This window comes from Stegodyphus dumicola, chromosome 8 (assembly GCF_044657685.1).
Source record: "Stegodyphus dumicola isolate Sdum_Otavi_A_Nest chromosome 8, ASM4465768v1".
Lineage (NCBI taxonomy): Eukaryota > Metazoa > Arthropoda > Arachnida > Araneae > Eresidae > Stegodyphus > Stegodyphus dumicola.
The window spans coordinates 37,312,264-37,326,313 of NC_140775.1; the positions used below are offsets into that span (position 1 = coordinate 37,312,264).

Below are 14,050 nucleotides of genomic sequence, written 5' to 3' on the forward strand. Positions count from 1 at the left end.
CAGAAATATAGTGAAAATTATCCGTAGTTATGTTAAAAATTTTCATTAAAGCTGGGATAACTATGTCAATGAATTTGCTTTCGCCCTTAGGACCGCAAAACATGATACAACGGGCAAAACTCCTGCTGAGTTATTTCTAGGCAGAAAGATTATAACGCCGTTAGATAAATTATTTAATGTGTAACAAAGAGCCCCAGAATTTAAAATGGGTGATATAGAAAAACTAATAAAAGAAGCAAAAAAGAATACGGAAGTAGCACAAAGAAAACAGAAGCTATATTATGATTTGAAACGACGAGGAGTAACTTATAAAGTAGGGGATGAAGTTTTAAAAATTAAGCATTCACTTTCTTCAGCACCAGAAGATAAAACTGCCAAATTTTTTCCACGATTTGAAGGACCATACGTTATAGAAAAAATAACTCACGCTGTTGTAGTGTTAAAAGCCAGAAATGGTGAAACCTGTTCCGCAAACATTGATCAAATCAAGCCCTACTTCGATCGTAATAAAATGCAAATCTTTTCAGATCTTTTGCAGGATCCGGCACGGCATACACCACAGGTACAAGTTCCAGAGGTGGAAAAACCACAAGTACAAGGGCAAGCCAATGAGAGACAGAAGCAAGTGAAAAGACAATTGCCCCGCGGAAAAATTGAAGGTAATAAGAAAAAGAAGCCGTTCCACCGTCCAGAAAACAGAGTTCACGAACACACCCAGAATGAAGAAGGGAGAAGGACGACGTATGTGAAGAGGACCAGGAGAAATGACGGCAACTATAACCCGGCTTTAAAACGGAAGATCTACTCATCCGACAGAACTCTCCGCAGCAAAAGTCGCCGAACTGCGGAAGGGCCATCAGCGGCGGAGGAAAAAGTACAAGGAAAGTTTGAACGGCCAGCAACGAGGTCCAAGCAAGAACACGGAAGAAATTTCCCGGTTCCGCCAAGACCAGCTGCCATCAAACGGCAAAGACCACAAGCAGAGGAGAAAAGGAAAGTATTCAAGGGTAGCCGTACTGGTGAAAAAAGGAAGCTTCCAGAGGAAAGCACTGAAGGGCGAGCCCGTAGAAGAAGGAGGATAAACCAAACTACTATCTGCAGTACCTTTAAAGACTGGGCCCAGAAAAGGATGTCCGAATATTACAAAGATAAGTAAAATTTTATGTTACTTTGCAAACTTAAGTTAATCTTTCATTCTTACTGCAAGTGGCAGATTTCAAGAAGTTTTACCTCATGCGAGGTCTACCTTTATCGCCAAAAGGGCGAGAAATGAGTTGTGACCGATTTTCGTATTATGTTTTTCAATTACTCGTGCGTAAAACTAAAGTTGATGTATAATAGCGTTGTGTAAAAACTTAAATATTGTAAAAAGTTATTGTATAAATTTTATTTAAAACATTCTAGCAAGAGAGAAGTTTTAGTCTGAAAGACTTTTTGAAATGTATTATTTCAATGTAGAAAGAATTGGCACTTGCTTTGAAAAGAATAGAAGTTAACAATGTACTACTAATGTATGTTTTCAAATCTGTAAAATTAACGGCATGTTGATATGTTCTTATATACAATGTGAACTGTTATTTTTAAATGTTAAGAAATACCGTGATATGGTAAAAGTGAATGTAATGTTAAAAATTTGTTATTCGTGTGACTGTAAAGACTAAATCATGGCGAATATGTGTTAAAGGTTGAATGATGTAGTTAGGCTCTCTGACGCTACACTTTAGAGTTAGCCACTTTTAGAATAGTACCTCAGGGTTTAGAGTTGAAATTAGGGTGTGTTACGAGGTCTTGGTATGTTGAATTTTAACATGTTAGTGTTTTGATTGTAGGAGGAAGTGTGGCACACGTAGACAGAAACACATTCGTGTTTGGTGTTCTTTTACAACACATGTCAGAGAGCACGGGGAGAGATAATTAAAATAGTCATGAATGAAATAAGAATGTTAAGAGAAGTATATTCTATATGTTATTTGCAATGTCATTGTGTAACATTTCATTAAACTAGTTTTCCTTCCAGATCTCTGGAAGGAACCAGAATTGAATAAAGCTCCTGTTTAGATGCAGTACAGATGAAAAAAAGATTGTTGTATATCCTGGGAGCTGCTATTGTAACAAATTTCTTTCTTTTAAATTTTCTAGTTTCTAGCGAAGTTATGTTTGTAAAAGATTGGCCTCGCGTTAGATTCTAGAGCTAAAAGTTTTCAACAAGGTCGTTTTAGACCTCAGTTTCAAACTAATTAACTCTGGCGGGAAGTATGTAAGGATCTTAAGTTTTACTAACGTTTATTTTATTTTAAATCTTTACTATCACTTCTTATTTTCTACTTCCGGCCAGAATTATAAGCGTGAAGGATTTTATGCAAAGTTTGTCTGGCGAACGCCAAGTACTTAAGTTGTGTCTTTTTGCCAAGCAAGAGAGAGAGGAAGCAGTGAGTCAACGCAGGCCGCTTACCTTAGAAGTTACGCAGTTGCTGTTTGCCTTCCAGGCCAGAGGTTTTAATCCTCTTGATAAATTAAACGTATTGTAGTGTTCACAGTCTCTGTGCTACATACGCTTCCCGTTATTATAAGGCCAATCTTCCACGTGTATTATTCTAAAGTTAAATTAGAGTTTAGTTTTATTTTTATACTTTTACGTTAGACCCCGAGTGGCGGGTCATTGTATTCCGAAGTACGGAAGTTATTGTATATAGAGAAAAATAAAGGGTTTTGTATACCCTTCGTCTGTATCCTGTCTACTTACCACAATTAGTGAACATAGCTTTAATAAGCTCTCTGTTCCGAGTCAGGTCCTTGTATGTTCCCGAAGAAGGTTAGAAGGAACATTGATCCTGATACATTTTGCAAGGCATGGGATGGATCCATTCTTGTATGTCAAATGTTTTGGAAGTCGATTTTTCAACTCATCTCGCATGCTCTTGGTGGTTGCCTTGGATAGAGATGTGGAAATTATCAGTTCTTTCACATTAAACCTGATTTTTAATAAAACGCAGAGGAAGAAGTCTTAAGAAATAAGAATAAGGAAATTTCACGGTTTATGGAATAGGTCAATTTTTGTAAATCGACTGTTCTGAAAGTCGATGTTTCAACTCATCTCGCGTATTATTCGAAAAGAGAGACGATGCTTCATTATGCTTTTGGAAGGTGCGAAACCTCAGAGCCCTTCTTTACGATATGTTCAGTTTAAAGGATGAAAAGGTCTGCAGCATGTCCGAGTACATAATGAAGTTAATACTACAGCATGTGCCGCTTAATGTGATCACGTTTGTCCACGGTTATTTTGATAACATTACGCGATGAGAAAAATATCCGTAAAAACAGCAATGGAATTTAACGAATTTAATGTAAGTACAACAAGAAACAACTGAATAAGTAATTTCACAACATTTTAACTAAGAAAATGCAAAATGTTTTTATGGACTATTCATAATAATACATACTTTTAATGCTAAAGTACATTTATGAACTGTTCATAGCATTTCTGGAAGTTATTTGATCGATGCTATACCCGTGTTCTTAATATTCATAGGGCACTGGAAGAGAACATGCAAATGTAAAATCAAAATTAGTCAAGAGAAAAAGGAACTTCGTTTACGTTTAGAGCAGGTGCTTTTAAGGATTTTTTTTCTAGTAGAAGAATAGAAAAAATTCTGCACAAATGTTTTTGCTTCTGAAGAAAAGGGACTTTGTTACCGTCGAAATAACTAGAATTATTCAAAATCTACATCAAACTAAGGTTAGGTTTTCGGCTAATCTTAAGTGGTTGACTAAAATCTAAAATAAGCTGTTTGGCCACTTTAATTCCTTACTTAGAGACATTTTTCTGACAGTTGGCAATTTTTGGAATCAATTTTGAATTTATTGGGTGAGTTTCTTTGTATTTTTCTACACAAACGTAGTTTCTACACAAATGGGGGTATTTTGGCAATTCTACAGCAAATATCCAAATGATAACAATAATCGCGATCGCATTAAGCGGCATCAAGAAAAATTGGCCAAATATTCTGTTCCTCATTCGCCCATCCAGTCCATATTTTTAGGATATGTTTCGGATGAGTCTAGGATATATTTTCATATTACTCATAGATTTTTAGGGTCCTGAATTTAAGGTTTCTGAATTTTTAGGGTCCTGTATTTAAATAAAACAGCAAGAATTGGCGCATCCGAAGGTTTGAAGGATAATGCCTTAGTGTTCGTTTTGCCTGTTGCAGTTTTATGATAAGCATTCAGACAATTAATACAGTTTTTTTCACATTTCAGTTCAAATTTCACCAAAGGTAGTCAGATGTTTAGGGTATTTGAAATATAATTAAAATTTCGAAATATAATTAAATACCATTGGGAATATCTTTTAAACTACTAATTTAATTAATTATGACTAAAATCACCATTTATTTATTCAATTAATTGTTAATAGATCAAAAACTAAATTAGTTTGTTAATCCTGAAATTACAGAATTTTTAAATTTATCACTTTAATATTATTGATAAAGTAATAAATTAAAGGGATGGCACAGTGCTAAATTGTTATAAAACAATTATAGGAAATTATTATAACATATGTTTTCTAAATTTACTTATTAGTCACAAAGGCGCTATAAATCTCGAAACTCATTTCATTGTTCGTGTCACTTTTCAAATTATTGCAACGAAATATTATCAAAAGTACTATTAAAAAAAGTAAATAATGAAGAATTTGTATTTATATATGTACGCTAATCGCGTCGGGGTAAACGACGGCACCTACAGCACCCGAATTTTTAATACAGGTAAATTCTCCCCTCAAACAGGGTCAGCTCGCAGCCCGAATTTTTATTTTGGTTTTTTATTTATTTTATATTTTGTACAAATTTAACGAACTGTTTAACAAAATGAGCGATTTGAAAGCGAGAACTTTCAACACTGTGCGAAATAAAATATATTATATACGGCTCGCCAGACTGTTGCCATTCCGCAAAATATAAAATACTTCGTCTTTCAATTTTAATCTACAAAGTTAGCTATTTGAAAGCAATGTACTGATATTTCCTGAATAGAATAGTTAAATGCATCAACGTGTTGTAATTCAGTAAAGCGTAAGATGTTTTTACTTCCCCACTACTTCTGTTAACCGCAAACTTTTGTTACTGAAAAGCAAAAAAACGCAGTTCTTAAATATACTTTTCTGCTTTTTAACTTAAATTGATTTAAATTGATTGATTTAGATAAAAATGCTTTTAAATCATGAGATGTCTAATTAGAAATATGAAGTATTTTTATGAAATAACACAACTTGGATTAATTAAAATCATTATATACTTTTTCATTATTTCCTTGTACGAAGTAAAGGAAGTATCGTAATCACGAAAAATTGACGGTACCATATTTCAACGAAAATATCCATTTGGACCGCTATCGAACGCAATTTAATAATGTTTATGCGTGACATCTGTACGTATAAACAGAATAAAGGAATCTTTTCCCCCCATAAAATTATAAACCTGATTTAAAATGGATTCTAAAGAGACTTTTCCGTGGCGTCTGTATGTACGTGCGTATGTATGTATGTCTCTCGCATAATTCAAAAATGAGTACCTTCAGAATGTTGAAATTTTGTATATAGGACAGCAATAGAATATAGTTCAGCACCTCCTTTTTTGGTGGCAAACGGCCGCACCAGAAGTAAATAAATATATACAGTACAAAGTCCGTAATCCGGACTCGTCGGGACTTCGGCAATTCCGGATTATAGATCATCAATTTAAATCTGGTAAGATGGCGTGCACAGATTATACAATTAAAAATATGAAACCGTAATTTATGAAATAAAGAGCAATTATGATCTAAAGGGTATTGTTTTGAGGTCGCTGGTTCTACAAATGTTAAAGGCAACTTTACAACAACAACCAATTTTATTTTGTGGACTGTAATATAACTAAAAATCAAAATCGAAAACGCTGAATTCCCGAACATACGGGATCAAAAACCTGTCTGCTACGCTAGGAGTTCGAATCTTAACTAACTGAAATTGCGCAGAAACAATGCGCTGTACATAACTTTCATTGCCGCGTAGAAGGCAACAGGTATCAAATTTTACAAAAAAAAAAAAAAAAAAAAAAGCTTAATATTTATTTGTTTACTTTATTAAACATTTCTTTCAACGCGCGCATACGTGAAGCATAATGTATGCCCATTCTTTAAGCGCATGCGTTAAGTTTGTGCCTTTGAAGTCCGGATTATAGATCATTCCGGATAACGGACGTCCGGATTAGGGACTTTGTACTGTATATACATATACCCACTCTGTTATTCGGCTCAGTGAGTGACTCTTACCTTCCGGCAAAAGCCAGTAAACGGCTAGAACCCGCCATCTGGCGGGGGAAGAGAAATGTTAATATAACACTAATTTTAATGTTGACGACTAAACTATTCCAAAACAACAAAATACGTATTTTCTGAATCTTAACAAATTATCAATTAATGACACCGTACATTAAAAAAATATTATCATATTTTCAATATAATTATTACTAAAAGATTTTGCCCTTATTAAACTGAAGAATAATTGCCAATAATTAAATCAGTTAATTACTACTTAAAACCAAATTAAGAATTGCACAAAAAGTATAATAAGAATTGTATGTTTTAAAAGATGACAAAGATTTAAATTTTGGGTTTTTCGATTAGATATTTAAATTATGATGGCAAAATTCGGTGAAAAATACTAAATCTGCTTCGTAAAATTAATAGCATGAATTAAGGCATGTTGAGTAGTTAAATCGTAAGTTAATATGTAACTTTAATATCTTGTCGCTGGACAGTATTTGCAATTTCAATTCTGAAACAGAACAACCATCACTTTCCTTACTACAGTATACAAAAACACTTTCTCGATAAATGTGCTCGAACTCTTCTTCGTAAGTACTTGCTGCGGCTATAAATACACCCCAATAAAGCCGAGCCGAAAATACTTACTCCGAAGCATGAAATACAAAATTTTAAATATTTACTTCGGCGCTGGAACATGGAGAAGAAACAATTAAGTGAATAAAAGTTCTATCATCGGGGCCTCAGCCCCTCAACATATCCCTTTCTGGGACTTAATTATGCACGATTATGCCACAGAATCTTCTCGAAGAGCATTTCCGACGGAACCTCGCGGGCCATTTCCCCAGATTTCTTATCGAGCGACGAGGAAGGTTTCTTATCGCATTAGGCTAATGGAAGCGCCAAAATTGGGCACAAAGAAGTTATTAAAGGCGGGGCCATAACGCTTCAATGTCATTGAAGCATTTTCTATCTTTCAGCGAGACTGAAAGCTGCGGAAAAATGCTTTTTGTTTGCGCCTTTCATGGCCTGACTGTCTCCCGCCGGTTGAGTTTAGTTGTTAGGGAGCTTGCCTTTCTTCGAAGTTATTTTTATTATGAATATATGAAATGATACTTAGGTGTTTCCAAACTGCTGTTACCATTCTTTCTGGAAACTCTATTGTTTTGACAAAAAGCTTAGTGATATACTACTGTCACCCAAATATATCGAAGATGAAATGAAAGAAACCGTTTGCGAAGGTTTTACAGAATTTTTGCAACTTTCAACCACATTTGCTAACAATTCGAATTTTATTTACTTTTGTTGTTCGTAAATAAATTCGTTTTTAATAAATGCAAAATTTTTGGTCTGGAATTTAAATTTCCTGAAATGGCAAATGTAAACTGAGGACATAAATTAATTTGCTTTCGCAATACGGTTTCTGCTACCAAACATTTGATGTGCTCTTAAAAGCTTTTAAGACAGTGTTTCTTATTAACCTTTTTAGCACAATGAAGCACATTAAAAGTTTTAAATATGTCACGGACACCTCTGTGAAAAAAATTGCTTAAACATTATTTATTACAAAATATATTCTGTTTTATTATTTAATTATTTTAACATTTTTATTTCAATAGTATAAAAAATTTGAAGAAATTAAAATTTTTAATGTGAAGGCTGTTGCTGCTTTTCCTTGATTAACAGATTGAATTGAGGGATGGTTTTCGACAAAGCAACGCGCATATCATGTTCGACATTCAGTCCATTTCAATGTTTTGTATTTAGTGTGACAAGTGTGGAAAATCCCGCTTCGCAAAGATATACTGTAGCAAACGGAATAATGGCTGTCATAGCTCGTTTTACAAGCAATGGGTAGGCTTCTCTTAAAGAGGACCAAAACTCTCCAAGAGTTTTTGAATCGAAATCCATTTCTAACAAGGTTTCCAAATCAATTAGCTCATCTTTGGCAAGGTTCATGTCATTGATACAGTCAATATCACAAAGAAAAGGATTACGAATCCACAACTCATCTTTTATATCCATCCGAATTGAAATATTTTTCAAATGAAACTTGAAGTACTTCTAGGTGTTCAAAGATTTCATTTTACAAGTTATTCAATAACAAACTATCTTTCCGAGATCCATTTTCAAAAAGAACTTCGTCCAACATTTGAAAGTTTGCATATATCCCATTTGAATTCTAATTTTCCAAAGTGACATTTTCAATAAAAATGCCTGTAGTTTCTCAGTGGCATCCATAATTGTTGTAACAGGCCCTTGAATTGAAAGACATATATTTTTCATGTGGTTAAAAATGTCTGCCAGGTAAGCCAATTTACATATAAAATCTTTTTTCTTGAAATATTCGAAGAGTGAGTTATCGTTTTCTTCTAAAAAAAGTGATACTTCTGTCTTCAACATGAAAATTCGTTTCAAAACCTGCCCTCATGACAGCCAGCGCACTTCCGTGTGTTACAGAAGTACCTCATGTTTTGCGTTCATTTCTTGACACAGTGTTTTAAAAAGACGATAATTAAGAGCTCTACTTCTAATAAAATTCACAGTTTTAATAACTATTGACAATACTTCTTTTAAGCTGGTTGGAAGAGTTTTTGTAGCCAGTGCATGTCTATGTAAAATATCAATGTGTAACAATAATATTAGGAGCCTCTTTTTTTACCAAATGGGCAAAACCAGATTTATTGCCAAGCATCGCAGGTGCTCCATCCGTACAAAGTGAATGAAGTTTTCGTTTCCAGTCGAAGTCGTGTTTGGAAAAGAAAACATTTAAAATCGCTAAAACATCAATTGCCTTTGTAGTTTGCAAAAGAGGCTCACAAAATAAGAATTCTTCTTTGATAGTATCAGCAGACACGTAACGAACAAAAACAAGACGTTGACTACAATTCAAGATGTCTGTAGTTTCATCCAGTTGCATACTAAAGGGAAATGGCGATGCTTTCAATTCATCGATGATCTGTTTCAAGATATTAATTAAGATTAATTTAGAACTTTTACCTGTTTTCAGGTATCTAGAAATATAAATTAATTCATTATGTTTGAAAGCTACTGGGAATAGCCAAATAGCGAATTCAGAAATCGAAAGGCAACAACATCTCTACAAGCAACAAAATTATCCAGAAAAACTAAAATTAGTTCAAAATTTAAAATTTAATAATTAAATAAAAATTTAATAATTAAATAAAATTAGTTCAAAATAAGTCAAAATTAGTTCAAAATGAAGCAATGGGGGGTTTTAATTTTGAGTTTTTGTACCAAGTTTGGAATATTTCAAACAATTTTATAAGTGCAGCAAATCTTTTGCTACAGGACACAGGTAAGTATGTTATTTATATGCTGTCTGAAGATTACTGAAGTACATTCATTGGAATCTATTATAGCAGATGTGGCGTAAATGAAAATTTTCACTAAAAGTTTTCTAAATATTGCCTATATTTCAAAATATTAATGAAAATTTCTGTAAAATCCCATTTAAATTCATAGTTTTATATCCCATCTTACTCAGCTCAATAATAAATTGGAAGGCGCTTGAAAGAGAAAACAAGACTAAAAAGACCACGGCAAATTCGGTCCTAACGGCAGTAACTTTATACTATATTTTCTTCGATTATAGCAGAATCACGAACTTCTATTAACTGGCAAAAATATTACTAACAAATATTTTTTGAATTTATTGCCACATCTGAACAGCAATTCGTAGAAATAGAGCTTAACTGAGTGCCCAGTATTTTTATAAAACAATTTCCCCTCTCTTTTTTTGTGTTGTAACTGGTCACTTACAATGCTCTTTTTTGCAAATGTTTTATGCTGGCAGATGCCGTCACACGTATTTTGCTGCCACGACATTTATGATTTTTCAATGCACTGATCCATTTGTGCAGAAAAAAACGTGGGTTTTTTCAATATACATATAATCATGATAGCTGTAGTGTTTTAAATCATCACAACCTCGAGCGCATACCTTTAAATAACCATATCTGAAATTTCATTTCGGTTGGTTGAACGGAAAGGTCGCTAGGGGTTCATACCTTCCCTCGCTAGGGGCAAGATTTTTACAATCCCCCTGAATATGTACATATATATATATATATATATATATATATATATATATATATATATTTATATATGTGTGTGTGTATGCGTAATTGAATATAAAAGATTATAAAAGGTGAACACATTATTAACTTTGGAAATTTGAAAATACTTTTTTTATTACTCATTTTGATTTTATATGTTCCCTTTCTATTTCCCTTTCTATTTTAACTTATTTATAATTATTTTGGAATGAGTCTTTCCATTTCATGCTTGCTTACGTAAACCTTCTGCATTTAGACAGCTCCACTTAGAAAGCCCTTCACAAAGCCATCCCCATCCTTAGGCAGATATTCCTCGAGTGCTTTGCCATAATTAAATAAACCAAACCAAAACGCAGATCCAGAATTTAAAAAAAGTTAATAAATGCCACAGCTACTATTGAGTACTACTTTTTTCCCCTTCGCTTTGCTGGTGCTAAGATCTGTCGCCTGCTGTTCCGCATTGTTCTTTGTCTGAAAAAAAATGTGATATGCTACAAAAAGTTGTGAGGTATTTATAGCACCCTTAATGATGTGCAAAGGAGACTATGTGTTCTGAGAATTAGTCATCAAGAAATAAAATTTGATATGCTACAAAGAGTTGTGAGGTCTTTATAGCACCCTTAATGATATGGAAACGAGAATATGTGTTCTGAGAATTAGTCATCAAGAAATGAAATGTGATATGCTACAAAGAGTTGTGAGGTCTTTATAGCACCCTTAATGATGTGCAAACGAGAATATGTGTTCTGAGAATTAGTCATCAAGAAATAAAATATGATATACTACAAAAAGTTGTGAGGTCTTTATAGCATCCTTAATGATGTGCAAACGAGATTATGTGTTCTGAGAATTAGTCATCAAGAAATAAAATATGATATACTACAAAAAGTTGTGAGGTCTTTATAGCACCCTTAATGATGTACAAACGAGAATATGTGCTCTGAGAATTAGTCATCAAGAAATAAAATATGATATACTGCAAAAAGTTGTGAGGTCTTTATAGCACTCTTAATGATGTGCAAACGAGAATATGTGTTCTGAGAATTAGTCATCAAGAAATAAAATGTGATATGATACAAAAAGTTGTGAGGTCTTTATAGCACTCTTAATGATGTGCAAACGAGAATATGTGTTCTGAGAATTAGTCATCAAGAAATAAAATGTGATATGCTACAAAAAGTTGTGAGGTGTTTATAGCACTCTTAATGATGTGCAAACTAGAATATGTGTTCTGAGAATTAGTCATCAAGAAATAAAATGTGATATGCTACAAAAAGTTGTGAGTCTTTATAGAAATCTTAATGATGTGCAAACGAAAATATGTGCTCTGAGAATTAGTCATCATGAAATAAAATTGTGTCTTGTTATCTACGCCAGCATCTGCAAGTTTCTTCTTTTAATATGTTTTCCATCTGTATATCAGCCTTCGGGAGTTTAATCGAGAGAATTCCTGGAAAGTACTGGCTAGGATCTGTACTTATGCAGTCTCAACCTCGGGATATATAATTGTTCACAGGACTGGGAAATGAATTTCGTCCCACAATACACTCGAAACATGACTCGAAAATATTCACTTGCGAAGCACAACAGGAAATAATTGCAAGGAGAATAACCCTATAATTAAAAATTATAACTAAAATTATAAATAAGTGTAATCTGCACATTCTTCCTCTACATCGCAGGGGTGGTTAAACTACATGTCAGTAAGAGCCGCATGTTGGAATACAGAAATGTTCGAGAGTCACAACTAGATTTTCGAAAAGAGTGTATATTTACATCATTTTAAAAGCAGTGAAACAGGTTTCAAATGGAAGAAAAAAACATCTGATTCTAAACAACAACATAATGACAATATGCCTTCAGCATGTGATGATGCGAAGTTCTGTGGTGCTTTCTTTCCTCTAATTATAGCTTGATGCAGTAAAAATTACAGATTTCGGTTTTTAAATACTCCAACTTTTCCTCAGTACCTTCTTGAAAATGTTGATCTATCACAGCTTTGTAATGATTAAGAAAATTTGAGTTACTCTTAAATCTGTGCCACAGCTACTCAAATCGTTTTTCTGCTACATCAAAATTATCCCCTAGTTCCTCTGCACCCATGTTCCATGGCAAGGAAGCCGTATACATCAGCTATCCTCAAATTTTGCGGAGTCTCCGTATTTTCTAAAGATAACAAAGTCATATAAGCTGTGACTATCATTAGATTTATTAGAAATTCTCAAAGCTTCCAGTTGTCATAAATATCTCAACAGTTCGGACGCCGAATGAACTTCTAAATTACTTTTAACGTGTACCGATTTCTGTAGGATATTAAAATGTTTCTGATTCATTTTATGTTTCCTCTCATATACCACCTTAATTTAGTTTCTACCGCTACTGATGATTCAGAAATTCGGCAAACCGTTCGTGTAAAGCATCTACGACCAAATCTAACTTTAAAAGATTTCTCTTACAGAATTGTTTCATAGAACCACTGCAATATTTTAAAAAAATTTTTGAATAACGTTATTGAGTTTGTAATTAAAAAGAAGTAAAATAAAATAATTACGTTTAGATTAGTTTCACTTTTCTAATAACCTTGTAAAAATAAATTTTAAAAAAACTTTCTTTTAGACACTGAGTAGTTTTAGTTTCCCATATTTCATAAATATACTTTATTTGTGTAAAAGCCGCACCGCTTTCCTGAGAAAGCCATGGCCACCCTCCAAAACTGATTCAAATGAACTCCAAAACTGATTCAAAGACCCAAATCACTTTACTGAGCGAATTTATTCCACCGGAGTTGTAGATCTTTTACTGTTAACCGACAGCTCTTGTTGGAAGCATGCCAGAATTAGAAATTTACCCTATCTAGTTCACGAAGTGATTCCCATAACTGAGGAACAGAATGCCTGTTGGACGAAAAAAGAGCGGAAGGAAGTTGAAATCTTGTCAACTTCCCATTTTAGGAGAGCAAAGAATGTTTATCCTCCCATTTTAAAAGTAAACTTAATTTTTATCATGTCTCAACATTTTGAAAAATTTTTATTTAACATTTTTTTGTTAGTTCTGCGTAGAAAGGAGGTTTTCGTAAAACTCAAAACCACAATTGAAAAAATCAGTTCAGGGTCCCCCCCGCCATTTGACTGATTCAGTTTTTTCTATCCCACGGCTCTCTTGATTCTTTTCGCTCTTTGCTCCAAACTCGCTAACCGGTCCCGATCCCACTGCCCGTTCAATTCTTTCTGCTGTTCGCTCCATCCTCGCTAACCGATCTCGATTCTTTCCTCGTTCCGGATCTTCATCAAGGTGAGTGAGCAGAGAGTCATAAAAAAGAAGCTATTTATTTCAGTGAGCGAACGGTCCTCCTCCGACCCCGTGGTTTTTTCCATTTCGACTGGACAGAAGTCATGTAGCCAATATTGGCTCACTGTCTATGACTATGACCTCCTGAATTCCCATGATTATTCGCATTTAAGGATTGGGGATAAGCGGAATTTATATTATTTCTGAAGAAGAGAAACGACATCATTTTTCTTTTTCCGAAACGTAATGGAGTTTTTCATCTAAATAAAGATACGAAATTCCTTCTCATTTAACACTTCTTCTATAAGCAAACATGCATTAAAACATATTGGGAGTGCTGAGAGTGGTACATAGTAGATTTTTTCCTTCATAGGAGA

At 33.8% G+C, this 14,050-nt stretch overlaps 1 protein-coding gene across 2 annotated transcripts in view; it reads left to right on the plus strand.

Moving 5' to 3' along the window:
- Window positions 1-14,050, plus strand: part of LOC118198726 (protein O-mannosyl-transferase Tmtc3-like) — a 268,461-nt gene that overhangs the window by 111,423 nt on the left and 142,988 nt on the right. The window lies entirely within an intron of this gene.